We start from the raw sequence: 13,861 nt of genomic DNA on the forward strand, positions 1-13,861 counted from the left end.
GTGCTCGGCCGAGAAAATGCTTATGCCCGAGAATACCCTCTATTGTTCTGGCTAATTTTTAAAGATAGAAAACCGCCGCGCCACAGTAGCATTTGCCGCGTCACGACTGCAAGTGTCGTGCCACGGCAGCCGGTGCTACGCCACGGCAGCATGTGACGCGCGACGACAGAAGGTATCGTGCCACAGTAGCAAGTGTCGCGCCACGGTGTAGGTTGGTGGTGTAGGTTGGTGGTGCACGTTGCGAAGCTTAGTGCGAAGAGTTGCTCGGGCACGACAGCTTGCCCAGTCCAGCGCAACGTACATGCCCAGCACAGACACGATCCTTCTTCTTTAATGCTTGGCATGCGTTCTTGCCCATGCAACCTGCCCAAGTCACCATGCTTTGAGTTTTAACTTGATTTGCTTGCTATCTGACATCCCGTACTCGGTTTTGTTAACTTCCAAAGCTCGTGTTGGGCTTCCTCCTTGACATTTGAGCCTCGGAAAATCTTGACACACCTACAAAACAAGTCAAACAAAATGGAAAGCGAGAGAATAACAAAGAAATGCGTAAAATAATAAGAAAGCCATTAAAAGCACGCATTTCTCTAAACTCACACAAGCACGCAAATTAAGCATTATTACCTAAAAACACAACTAAAAAGGCTAAGAAACGAGCATAAACTAAAAAAGAAACCTACCTTATGAGTGCCATAAATGACACTCATCAAATTCCCCCATGCTAAACTTTTGCTCATCCTCGAGCAAAATAAAATCAAACCAAAGGGAAAATGATGAATTTTTTCAAGCATAGAAAGATAAAAGAGATGTGAGTATACACTGACTCACTTTCGTAGGAATCACGGTCAATTTTAGCAACTAAAGACAAGCCATTTAAAACCCTAGATTGCCTTAGAGGACGAATATCCTCTCGTGAGGGTTTCCCAAGAGGTTAACCCACAACTCTCACAACCAAACAAACAAGACAAAGTATGGAAAAGAAATTCAAAAAGAGAAAGAAAGAAAACAAATGGCAGGAATGGACTTTTGCAAATGAACAAGCACAAATGAATGCAAGTCTTTCTAAACAAGTAGAGGAATGCACGTTTCTAGATATCCAAGGTTGATTGAAATATAAAATATGCTCAGCGTAGAGAACTAATAAGACACAATTCACCTTCATCCCAAACAATCTTACCGCGTTCTCCCTACTAATTTCAAGTCCACCTCTAATAACCGGAAAAGAAGAGATTTTAGGGCTACTCAACATCTTGACTATGCAAACCCGCTCCATAGGCTTGACTCCTATCTCCCTCCACCGACTTGTTTGTTCTCTAGGGCATGATAAGTACCCGTTCTGCTAACAAAGAAGTTTTGCAGTTTGATCCAGATATTGAAAGGAATATTTCCTACACTACACGTCAAGGGTAAGAATTTGCATTTTCCTCTATTTTATTTAAATCAAAAACAAAATAAAATGCAATTCAATCAACAAGCTACAAGTGGCATAAGGAGGAAGAGAGAAGGTGAGGACCACCCAAAGGGGGGGACCAAGTCACTTTGCTCCCCAAGCCATCTACCAACTATTGGTCCCTTCCCCTAGACCGGTTGACCAAGCCACGTGGCAGGCTAGCAGCCTGCCTTGGCTGCTAAGGCAGTTAGCTGGCGCCTAGCACCAAGGCTAGGCTGCTAGCCAGCATGCCCTCGCATATGCGCAGCCACACAGCCATCTAACGCATGCAACGCAGGGATGTTGTGCGTGATGCTGCTGGGCGCTGCTGCTATGCGAGGCCTAACACGCATAGCGTGTTGCTGCTTGATGCGTGCCACTTCCTAGCACCACGAATAGCCCATCATGCCTAGCACGCTGCTCTACGATGCTGGTACTTGGTGTGTGGCTGCGATGGGCTGGGCGCCTAGCATGCTAGCAAGCACGCACGACACCATGCCTGCGATGCTTGCGATAGCATGGCCTAGCCTTCCTATGCTTGTGGGCGCTTGGCCTAGCATGCTAGCAAGCATGCAAGGCACCATGCCTGCGATGCTTGCGGGCTTTGCTAAGCCATGCCTTGCGAGATGCGATGGCTAGCTAGCACACAACCACACACGCACGCATGGCTTGCGATGCTGCGTGTTGTGTTATGCGAGGCCCAAGCATGCTACGAAATGTACATGCCAGGTGTGGTAGGCTTGCGGCTGGGTGTATGGCCCAACACACTAGCACGCTAGCATGCTTGCGGCCAGCAATACCAGCCATGCTAGCACGCTTGGCCTAGCACGCAATGCATACTAGGATTGCGATGTGCATGCTAGCTCGAGCTAGCTTAGCACTCGCATGGCTAGGCCAACGCGAGGCTACGGCCTAGCTCGAACTTGTTGCTTGTTGAATTTCCGACGCTTGGTCTCGACGCTATAAGCTCGATATCCGACGTCCTTGTTCGTAAAACTCTGACGACTCATCAAATCATTCAGATTGATTCGTCGTCTCGGATCGGTTGTTCGATTGGGTTCGACCCGAAGGGTTCAGTCAAGATTAAGCCGCAATATTAATTGTACATTAATATTACTGATCGGAAGCGGCCTCCACCTTGGCATTCCGATCACTTGACCTTATTGAAGAATTAGCTTTCTAATAATTCTGAACCCTCTATCGGAATGATACACTTGTTGGAAGGGCACCATTCCTTTCAATCTCCCACTTGTCCTTCCGGATAAGTGTGCAATTTGTGTACAACCCTTTTCCTATGTCGCTTAATGTCTCTTCATGAACTATAAGGTAAGATCCTTCGTCATCCTTATTACGTCCAGAAGTGTTTCTCGATTCCCGACTTTGACTGTCAAAAAAACAGATGATTTATAAAATCCATCTGAGCACGGCCATGCATTTTCACAGTCTCGCTCTTCAAGAGGCCTTGTAAACAACAAAGACATGTTCCCTATTGTTAATAGGCGGACATTCCCAGTCTTGTATTGTAAGCTCCTCTTACTAAGAGGACCTACTTGCCTGAGTGTTGCCATTATAATCCCCATTTACGGCAGACGTTTGACAACATCAAAACGGCTAGTACTCAAACAAGAGATCTTGCAATACTCATGGTCGAGGAAAAAGGTTCCGATAGCTATAATGAGAAATATACTTATGACGATTTGATACCTCTTAAAGTATTCTCATAGGTCTATACGGTACAGTTCTGAACTGGTACCTGTGCAAATGATTTATGACTATCATGTCCTTGCAGCACAAGAAACAGTGCTATAAATCATACTAAACACTAATCTCGAGTGGTCATTAATCGTCTGGTGTGCCTCAGTCGTATGCAACCAAAAATATCACAACTAAGCTAACTGCAAATAAACGTAGTTAGGGAAGTCGAGTTCGAATCCACAGGGAAAAAGGGACTAATGATTGGAAACCTAATTGGAATTATTCTAGGAATGTAGTAACCTAAGTAACAAAGGGGGTTTCCACGAGCAATGAATGTCAAATGAACTAAATAAGAACAACGAACGTAATGAATAGGAAATCAATGAGAAGAACGGTCTTGGTTATGCGAAATCCACTAATGAACATACAAATTGATCATAGAAGCCTCTTCAATCAAACACTATTGAACACCTTGTTGTAGAATTCCTAGATTCTATATTCTCATAAATTAGTTATAAATAGCAAAGCGCTCCTTTCTAACCCTTTCCAATGCACAATTCAAGACAAGCGCTCTAAATTATCCACAAGAAGAACATAAACGGAGAAATCAACAAGGATTGAATAAATTAACACAAGCGGTCTAATTTCTTCAATAATATTATTCCCTCTTCAAGTTATCAACCAAAAGCATGCATCAATAACCTAAAGTTGCTACTTTGGAAAGATTAATTAGATGCAAGAGAATCCAACAATTCTAACCTAGCAATTGATTAAAGCAAATCATAAAATAATTCAAAGGAATAATAAACATTCAATAGATATTAAGGGAAGAGAAATCTCACAATTCGTAGCTAAAAGCTTCAATCTTTAACCAAGAATTCGGAAGATTAAGCTTCCATGGATTTCAATTCTCAATCAAAGATTTTCTGAAAATTGTTAAAAACCCTAGAGCTCTTTAATTCTCAAAGATTAATTCTCCAAAAAAACTCTCTTCAAACTTAATTAAAACTAAGCTATTTATATTTTTCTATATTTTAATAACATAAAACAATAATAATAATAAAATAATATCCAAAACACGAGCCAAAACCAAGCCAAAACTGCTGAAAAGAGCCAAAAGCCTCGAAATTCTTGAAGACCCGCTAGCAGCTGCTCGGGACCCGCTTGCAGCAGCTAAGGCAGCAAGAAAGCTCCTGGATCTCTGGCTTCACCGCTGCCAGTGGCTCTGGCAAGCTGCCAGCGGCCCTGGCAGCGGTTCCTGCTGTTTCTGCTGTTTTTCTTCTTCCTTTGCTCACTTTCTTGCTTTGCTTCCTCTCTTCTTCAAACTTGTTTTCTTGCCTCCTTGTCTTTCCTTCTTGCTTCTTATCAAGCCATGCTTCATACTCTCTCATGTCAACATTCAAGGTGCGCAACTTACATCACTCTTCACTTCATTCCCGAGCTCACTCACCCACTTATACTCATAAATCCCGTCTTTTGCACATAAGTGAGATCACAGCCCAAAACTCACAAAAGCTATTAAAAGCTCATGCAAAGCATTAAAACACACCCTAAAACGCTTCTCTCAACCCATGATAAGAAGGCTTATCAAATTCCCCCATGCTTGAACCTTTACTCACCCTCGAGTAAACATAGAGAATAAAACACATCCTCCTCACTAAGGCTGAAAACAGAAGATGGTGGATTTAAACAAACTCCACGCACTCAAACTCAACAAAACATTCTAGCAACCACCAACTTATCACATTCACACTTCACATTTCACACTTCAAAACTCCCTTTTTCATTTTAATTCATCCCCAAAATCAACTTAGAACGATAAACGCGTAGCCAAGAGTAGAAATATTCTCAACCACCTTAATGCATGAAACTTTTGATAAAATTGGGCAGACAAGAACTCAACTTAACCAAAAATTCATAAAGATACTTCCACATTCAAAAGTCAAGAAAAACAACTCTCGCTTCTTAAATTCTAAGGATGACCAACACTTCCCCCAACTTTAACTAACTCCCAAAATCACCAAGATGAAACCTACCCGACACCTCCTTATATCTCCTCCCCTTATGACACCGACTCCGGCAAATAGATGTGAAAAATCACGAACTTTTCTCTCATTTTGCCTAGGAGCCCTTTCGGGTTTTCATCCTAGCCTCTCATCTTTTTCCAAATCTCACTACCTCACCCGCTCATTAACCACTTTTTTTGCTTAGGTCGCCCTTTCGGGTTTTCAACCTAACCGGGCCCCCATTTTTGCCTATGCCGCCTTTTCAGGTTTTCGACTTAGCGGGTTTCTTTTTTCCTTTTTTCTTTTCTTTTTTTCATTTTTTTTTCATTTTGCATTTTTTTTCATTGGAACACAAATGAAATAGCTATACAAAACATCAAATTAAGATAACTATACAAATTTCAAATATATATGCAAGAAATGCTTTCCCCCCCCCCCTACTTGAATGAGGCATTGTCCTCAATGCAAGAACAATAGCAATGAAACCAAAAGTAAGGGAAAAATAAGAAAATCGTTACCATCTCAATGAGAGGGACCACCGGAGCCGGAAGAGTCGGCATCACCCCGAGAAGCACGCCTCTCGGAACGGCGCAAAGCACGGGACGCAAGATGATCCATGAACTCCTCAGTCGGGGGCTCATACTGCGGATATTGAGCGGTATAGAACCGACTCATACTTCTTTGATATGCTAGCAGCTCTTGCATCCCATCACATACCTCTTCCAATCTATCATCCACCTCAGCCCTCCATCGAGGCCAATCATCATGCCTAACCTCAGTATCATCACCCCCTTCTTCATCCACATTCTCCCCTCCTATTTGAACATCGGGATTCTCTTCCCCCATGTTCTCAACAATCACCTCTATATCTCCCAAGTAAGGGGCCACATCAGGGTCGGGAGCGAGGAAGAAATCTGTGATTGCAGGGCCATAAGGCAAAGCTCGTCCCTCGGGACGAGGAATTCTCAAATAATTTAGGCCTTGTGGCCCATATCGCCAGAAATAGCTACCGGCAACGGTAGAACGCGATAATAACCCAATCTTCACCAGAGTCATGATATTATAAGTCAGGTAAGTCGAATCAACTGGCACAAGATCAAAAGGGGGTGGAACTTGTAAATAACAGGCGAGCAGGGAGATCATTCCACCCATGCTGATGTGACCACTCGAATTGGACCGAACCCTCAGACAGCTGTCCACAAAAATTTCGACCCAATCCGGAATACCGACACCCTCAGGAGTCATTGCCCACAAATAAGACATTGCTACCTTGGGGACCTTAGTAGCTTCCCCTTGACATAATATTGTAGATGAAATGAATCGATGAGCAAGTCTAAGGCATGGGTGGGTGATCTTGAATCTATGATCACCATGGGGGTCAACATCACACCCCGTTATTGCTTTCAAAAACACTCTAGAAGAATATGTGCTATAATCACCCCAATGGTTCACCAAAGGGGGTGCATCCCAACCAAAAGCTAGTCTAATTTCATCATATGATAGAATGTAATTCCTATTATTAGGATTAAAAGAAATTTGACTACGTTCTTTTGACAAAGTTGCGAGGAATTCGTATGTATACCTCACATAGGTTGGAGCACACCTGTTGATAAAGCCCTCTAGCCCCACTCGCCGTAGCAATTGTCTCATAACCTCCTCCATGTCGAGCTCTTGCAAGGCCTCCAAGTCGAAAAACTTAGTGCATTGCACCATTCTTCTCGGTTGTTGAAGCTTCACCCAAATGCCTTTCTCCTTGGAGTTGAGCCTCACTCCCATAAAGTCATTTCCTTGAGGCAAGGAAGAAGATGCACCATGACTTGAAGAAGCTCCTTGCTTCTTGCCCCTTGGGGGTCTTGTGGGAGATGAGGTTTTAGACCGTTTGTTGTCTCTACCCATTGCTAGAAGAAGTGAAATTCAACCTTGCACCTTCTCCTTCACACTTGAATGAAGTTAATTCAAGCTTGAAACACCTCACAACCAACCCAATTTCAAAATTGAAATCAAGTAAATTGGCAAACCTAGGTTGAAATTTAGGTGGGAATTGAGATTTTTGATGAAGGGTTAAAATTTGTGAAAGGGGAATGGTTAGGGTTTGGTTGTAATTGGAGTTAGGGGAGTGATAGAGTAGAGAGAAGGGAGAGAAAAGGAGTAAGGGTTTGTGAATTTGGGTTTGGAGAATAAGGAATTGAAGTTGGAATGGGAAAAATGGGGGAAAGAAAGATTAAGAAGCTGCAAAAGGTCGGGCTGGCTGGCTGTGCCGCTGGTAGCGGCTTGGGGCCCGCTGCCAGCGGCGAGTGCCGGACAAAAAATTTCTGGGTGCTGGAAGACCCGTTGCCAGCGGGGTTGGAGCAGCTGGCAGCGGCTGTTGCTGAATCTCTTTTTTTTTTTTTTTTTCAAGAAAAATAAACGTGGAGGGGGGGTACCCGCTGGCAGCGGCTCTTGAGCTGCTACCAGCGGCTGGGACAGATAAAAGGGGGGTTGGGCTGCTGGAAGACCCGCTGGTAGCGGCTGCCAGCGGCTTCTGCAGGGATAGCTCCCCTTTGGCCTGTTTTGCTCTGTTTTTGCTGCTCTTCGCGCATAACAAATACTCCCAAGGCATCCACCTACACAAACACAATAAAAAAAAAAACTCTTCACATCACAAGAAAAATAAAAAACTAAACTACGAGAAGAAATGGGGAAGAGTTTTCGATCGGGTTGCCTCCCGATTAGCGCCTTTGTTTTACGTCGTTGGCTCGACGCAGCTCATCCCACTTCGCTACTCGGTTGAAGGTTCATAGAGGTCAATGCACTCTATGTTCTCGGATTTGAAACCATCGAAGTAGGGCTTGAGCCTTTGTCCATTGACCTTGAGGACATTGTCGGTCTCTAGGCTCCGAATTTCTACCGCTCCATGCGGATAGACTTGCACCACTTGAAAAGGACCCTCCCAACGGGAGCGAAGTTTTCCCGGAAATAATCTAAGTCGGGATTGGTATAGGAGCACTTTGTCACCGACTTTGAACTCCTTCCTAATGATCATCCGATCATGCCATAGCTTGGTCTTTGCTTTATAAATGTCGGCATTCTCATAGGACTCAAGCCGGATTTCCTCTAGCTCTTGGAGTTGTAATTTCCGATGTTCCCCCGCTTCATCCAATTGCATGTTAAATGACTTAACCGCCCAATATGCTTTGTGCTCAAGTTCAACCGGAAGATGGCAAGGTTTTCCGAAAACAAGGCGATAAGGGGACATTCCGATAGGGGTCTTGTACGCGGTGCGGTATGCCCATAGAGCATCCTCCAACCTCAAACTCCAATCTTTCCTGTCCGGATTCACTGTTTTCTGCAGAATTGACTTCACCTCCCTATTGGATACCTCGGCTTGCCCATTGGTTTGTGGGTGGTACGTCGTGGAGATTTTGTGATGAATAGAGTACTTTTTTAACAAAGCACTCACAGTACGGTCGCAAAAGTGCGTTCCTCGGTCACTTATCAAAGCCCGTGGGATTCCAAACCTAGAAAATATGTGAGATTTGATAAAACCTGAAACCACTTTAGAATCGTCAGTCCTAGTGGGGATCGCTTCCACCCACTTCGACACATAATCACAGGCAAGGAGTATATATATAAAGCCGTGAGAGATAGGGAACGGTCCCATGAAATCAATCCCCCAAACATCAAATAATTCACAATATAGTAAAGAGGATTGGGGCATTTCACTTTTCTGGGAGATATTACCTACTCTTTGACAATTATCACAAGTTATACAAAATCCATAGGAATCTCGAAATAAACTTGGCCAATAAAAACCACAGTCGAGAACCTTCCTTGCTATACGTTTAGCACCAAAGTGTCCTCCACAAGCATGAGAATGACAAAAAGTGAGAATAGGGATCACCTCATTTTCGGGAATGCATCTGCGAATGATTTGATCTGAGCAGAATTTCCACAAGTATGGATCATCCCATGTATAATACTTCACATCATTTCGAAGCTTGTCTTTTTCAGACTTTGAAAAACCTGGAGGAAATTGGTAAGAAACCAGAAAATTCACAATGTTAGCATACCATGGGCGCAAATCCTTAAGAGCAAATAAAGATTCATCAGGGAATTCTCCATGGATTTGGTTTTGAAACGATGGTTGATCAACAATATGGGTCAAATGACTCAAATGATCAGCAACTAGATTCTCTACGCCTATCTTATCCTTGATTTCCAACTTAAATTCACATAAGACCAGAATCCATCTAATTAGTCTTGGTTTGGCCTCTTTCTTCGTCATCAAGTGACGAAGAGCTGCATGGTCAGTGAAAACAATTACTTTAGTACCAAGCAAATAAGATCTAAACTTTTCTAGAGCAAACACTACAGCTAACAACTCCTTCTCTGTGGTAGTGTAGTTGCGTTGGGCTGCATTGAGGGTCATCGAGGCATAGTAGATCACATGAGATGCCTTCCCTACTTTCTGGCCTAAGACAGCTCCAACTGCATAATCACTCGCGTCACACATTATCTCAAATGGGAGAGACCAATCTAGGGCTTGAATGATGGGGGCAGAAATAAGCTTGGCCTTCAATTCGTCAAAGGATTTCTCACAATCATCATCAAAGTGAAATTTCACCTCTTTCTGCAGTAATTTGCACATAGCAGTTGCAAGCTTTGAGAATCCCTCAATGAACCGACGATAGAAACCTGCATGACCAAGAAAGGAACGCACTTCACGCACATTAGTAGGATAAGGAAGGGACTTAATGGTATCAATCTTTGCCTTATCAACCTCAATACCTCTAGAAGAGACTACATGACCTAGCACAATGCCTTGTTGGACCATAAATTGACATTTCTCATAATTAAGAACAAGGTTAGAGTCAATACATCGTTTAAGGACCAAAGATAAATGATGTAGGCACTTATCAAAAGAATCGCCATAAACAGTGAAGTCATCCATAAACACCTCCATGAAGTGCTCAACAAACTCTGAAAAGATGCTCATCATACACCTCTGAAAGGTTGCAGGTGCATTACATAATCCAAAAGGCATACGTCGGTAAGCAAATGTGCCAAAAGGACATGTAAAAGTCGTTTTCTCCTGATCTTCAGGTGCAATAGGCACTTGGAAGTACCCAGAATACCCATCAAGGAAACAGTAAAAGGCTTTCCCTGCAAGTCTTTCTATCATTTGGTCAATAAAAGGTAAAGGGAAGTGGTCTTTTCTAGTTACTGCATTCAACCTACGATAGTCAATGCAAACTCGCCAACCATTTTGAACTCTAGTAGGAACCATTTCACCCTGTTGATTTTCTACCACAGTCACACCACTTTTCTTAGGGACCACCTGTGTAGGACTGACCCATTTGCTATCAGATATAGGAAATATCATTCCTACTTGCAATAATTTGATGATCTCCTTCTTCACCACTTCCATCATGGGAGGATTTAGGCGACGCTGAGGTTGCCTCACAGGTTTGGCATCATCTTCTAGTAGAATACGATGCATGCAAGTGGATGGGCTGATACCCTTAATGTCTGCAATGGTCCATCCAATAGCCAACTTGTGCTCTTTTAGCACCGTCACCAACTTGTCCTCTTGCTCCTTGGTCAATTTGCTTGAAATAATAACAGGTAGAGTATCATTCTGACCAAGGAACACATACTTCAAATGATCAGGAAGTGGTTTAAGTTCCACCTGGGGTGCCTGCAAAACAGAAGGTAAGATTTTATCAGTAGGCACTGTCAATGGGGTAGGTGTCGAACCTGGTGGTCTAAGTGGGAACTTGGAATGGCCATTCAATTCTGCTACCATCATCTGCACATTATTAGGCAAAGGAATATCCAAACAATCAACAGATAAATCATTAGAAATGGAAGTGAGGAGCGCATCCTCACCCTCAATATTGAATACATCCTGCACTGTGGGATCAATGATATTAATGGAACACAAAGAATGAGTGTCAACAGGATATTTCATGGAATCATAGATGTTATACACAATTTCTTGCCCATCAAATTCCATAGTTAAAGAACCAGTAAAAACATCAATTTTTGTCCTAGCAGTTTTCAAGAAGGGTCTTCCTAAAAAGATGGGAACTGCTTGTCTATCATGTTCCATATCAAGCACATAAAAATCAGTAGGAAAAATTAGTTCATCAACTTTCACAAGCACATCTTCCACTACTCCCTTAGGATAAACATTGGACCTATCAGCTAACTGAATCACTACCCCAGTTTCATGCAAGGGTCCAAGTTCTAAAGATTTGAAAAGGGAATATGGAATAACATTGATTGATGCACCTAAATCCAACATAGCTCTATGAAATATGGTGTCCCCTATTGTAACTGGAACAATAAACATACCAGGATCGCTGCATTTTTCAGGGAGCTTCTTTTGGAAAACTGCAGAAACATGAGCACTCACTTTCACTTTTTCCTTTCCTCCCAACCTGTGCTTCCTCTTTATAGTACAAAGCTCTTTCAAAAATTTAGCAAATCTAGGAACACTTTTTATTAAATTCAAAAGGGGAATGTTTACCTCACATTTGCTGAATGTTTCATAGATGTCTTTGTCTTTTTCATACCTTTTCGTCTCTTTCAACGCTTCAAGAAAAGGTGGTGTGGGTTCATAAGAAGGGAAAATTGGAGGGTTTGCTACAGCTTCATGTTCCACTTCCTCCTCCTCAGCTCCAATCAAGTCTTCAGCCCTCTTGGTTGCAATTTCAGTCTCTTGCAGCTCTTTGCCACTCCTCAGTGTAATTGCGTTGGCCTGTTGCTTAGGATTCAACTCCGTTTGAGATGGAAGTTTTCCTGAATCCTTAGCTTCAAGTCTGCTCATCGCACTTGAGATTTGACTGACTTGATTTTCCAAATTCTGAATACTGGATTTGGTTTCTTGCTGAAATTGCACCATGTTTTGCTGCATAGTAGAAACATTAGAAGTTAGTGATCTAATCATTTCTCCAGTTGACATATTACTCGAATTTGAGCTTTGGCCTTGAGGTTTGGGTAATGGTGCCCTATATTACTGATTCTGCTGCTGGCCTTGAGCATTCTGTTGTTGTTGGTTTCCTTGGGAATTCACATATCACAAATTTGGGTGATCCCTCCATCCTGGGTTGTATGTATTTGAATAGGGATCATATCTTCTCTGAGGACCTTGCCCTTGGAAACCCATTGCATTTGCTTGCTCATTTTGCTCCTCTTGCAATGTAGGACATGCATCAGTGGGATGTCCCATGGAGGTGCATATACCGCAAGCATTCAGCTGCTGCGGATTCCTTGAGTTCACCATGAACTCACGCATCATAGAAGTCAAATCAGCTACTTGACTTTCTAACTCAGTGGTATTTGAGTTTGCTGCATTCACTCGGCGCGTGGGAGTTCTCTGACTGAATTGCCTAGAATTCTCTGCTAGCTCTGCAATCAACCTAGTTGCATCTCCTGAAGTCTTATTCACTAGCTTTCCTCCACTTGCTGCATTCACCATCCTCAAATCATCATCTGTTAGACCTCCATAAAAGTATAGGATGAGGTCTTGATCGGAATACCCATGGTAGGGACAACTAGCACACAATCTCTTAAATCTCTCCCAATATTCATACAAGGATTCTTCTTCCTTTTGATCCACATTGTTGATAGCTTTCTTAAGGCTTGCAGAAATAGTGGCTGGGTAGTACTTCTCAAGAAAACACTTCTTTAAATCTGCCCAAGTTGTTATGCTACCTGGGGGAAGATAGTAAAACCAATCCTTCGCTGCATCCTTGAGAGAAAAAGGAAATGCTCTCAACTGAATTTGCTCATCAGTCATCCCAATCGGTTTCATGCTAGTGCAAACCACATGAAATTCTGCCAAATGTTTATTCGGGTCTTCACCTTTCATGCCATGGAATGCCGGTAATAGATGAATTAGACCAGATTTGATCTCAACATCAGTACCTTCCTCCAACTGCTGATATGCAATACACAACGGCTGTTGGTTCAAGTTAGGAGCTATAAGTTCTCTCAGTGTTCGATTTTCTGCCATCACCTCTTCTTCTTGAATGTTGAAGATGTATGTTGATTCACTGGGGGCTGTTCTTGCCTCTTTTCGCAACCTGGAAATATTCCTTTCAATTTCTGGATCAAACTGCAAAACTTCTTTGTTAGCAGAACGGGTACTTATCATGCCCTAGAGAACAAACAAAGAAAGTAGCCAAGAACAATCCTAAAATAAATTCTACTAAGATAAACAATTAAAAAGCAACGCCTAGTTCCCCGGAAACGGCGCCAAAATTTGGTGTGCCTCAGTCGTATGCAACCAAAAATATCACAACTAAGCTAACTGCAAATAAACGTAGTTAAAGAAGTCGAGTTCGAATCCACAGGGAAAAAGGGACTAATGATTGGAAACCTAAGTGGAATTATTCTAGGAATGTAGTAACCTAAGTAACAAAGGGGGTTTCCACGAGCAATGAATGTCAAATGAACTAAATAAGAACAACGAACGTAATGAATAGGAAATCAATGAGAAGAACGGTCTTGGTTATGCGAAATCCACTAATGAACATACAAATTGATCATAGAAGCCTCTTCAATCAAACACTATTGAACACCTTGTTGTAGAATTCCTAGATTCTATATTCTAATAAATTAGTTAGAAATAGCAAAGCGCTCCTTTCTAACCCTTTCCAATGCACAATTCAAGACAAGCGCTCTAAATTATCCACAAGAAGAACATAAACGGAGAAATCAACAAGGATTGAATAAATTGACACAA

The 13,861-nt window shown here is 42.5% G+C and overlaps 1 pseudogene; it reads right to left on the reverse strand.

The window, feature by feature from the left end:
* Positions 1–13,861, reverse strand: part of LOC110695422 — a 136,816-nt pseudogene that overhangs the window by 63,584 nt on the left and 59,371 nt on the right.

Source organism: Chenopodium quinoa, unplaced genomic scaffold (genome assembly GCF_001683475.1).
Source record: "Chenopodium quinoa cultivar QQ74 unplaced genomic scaffold, ASM168347v1, whole genome shotgun sequence".
Taxonomy (NCBI): domain Eukaryota; kingdom Viridiplantae; phylum Streptophyta; class Magnoliopsida; order Caryophyllales; family Amaranthaceae; genus Chenopodium; species Chenopodium quinoa.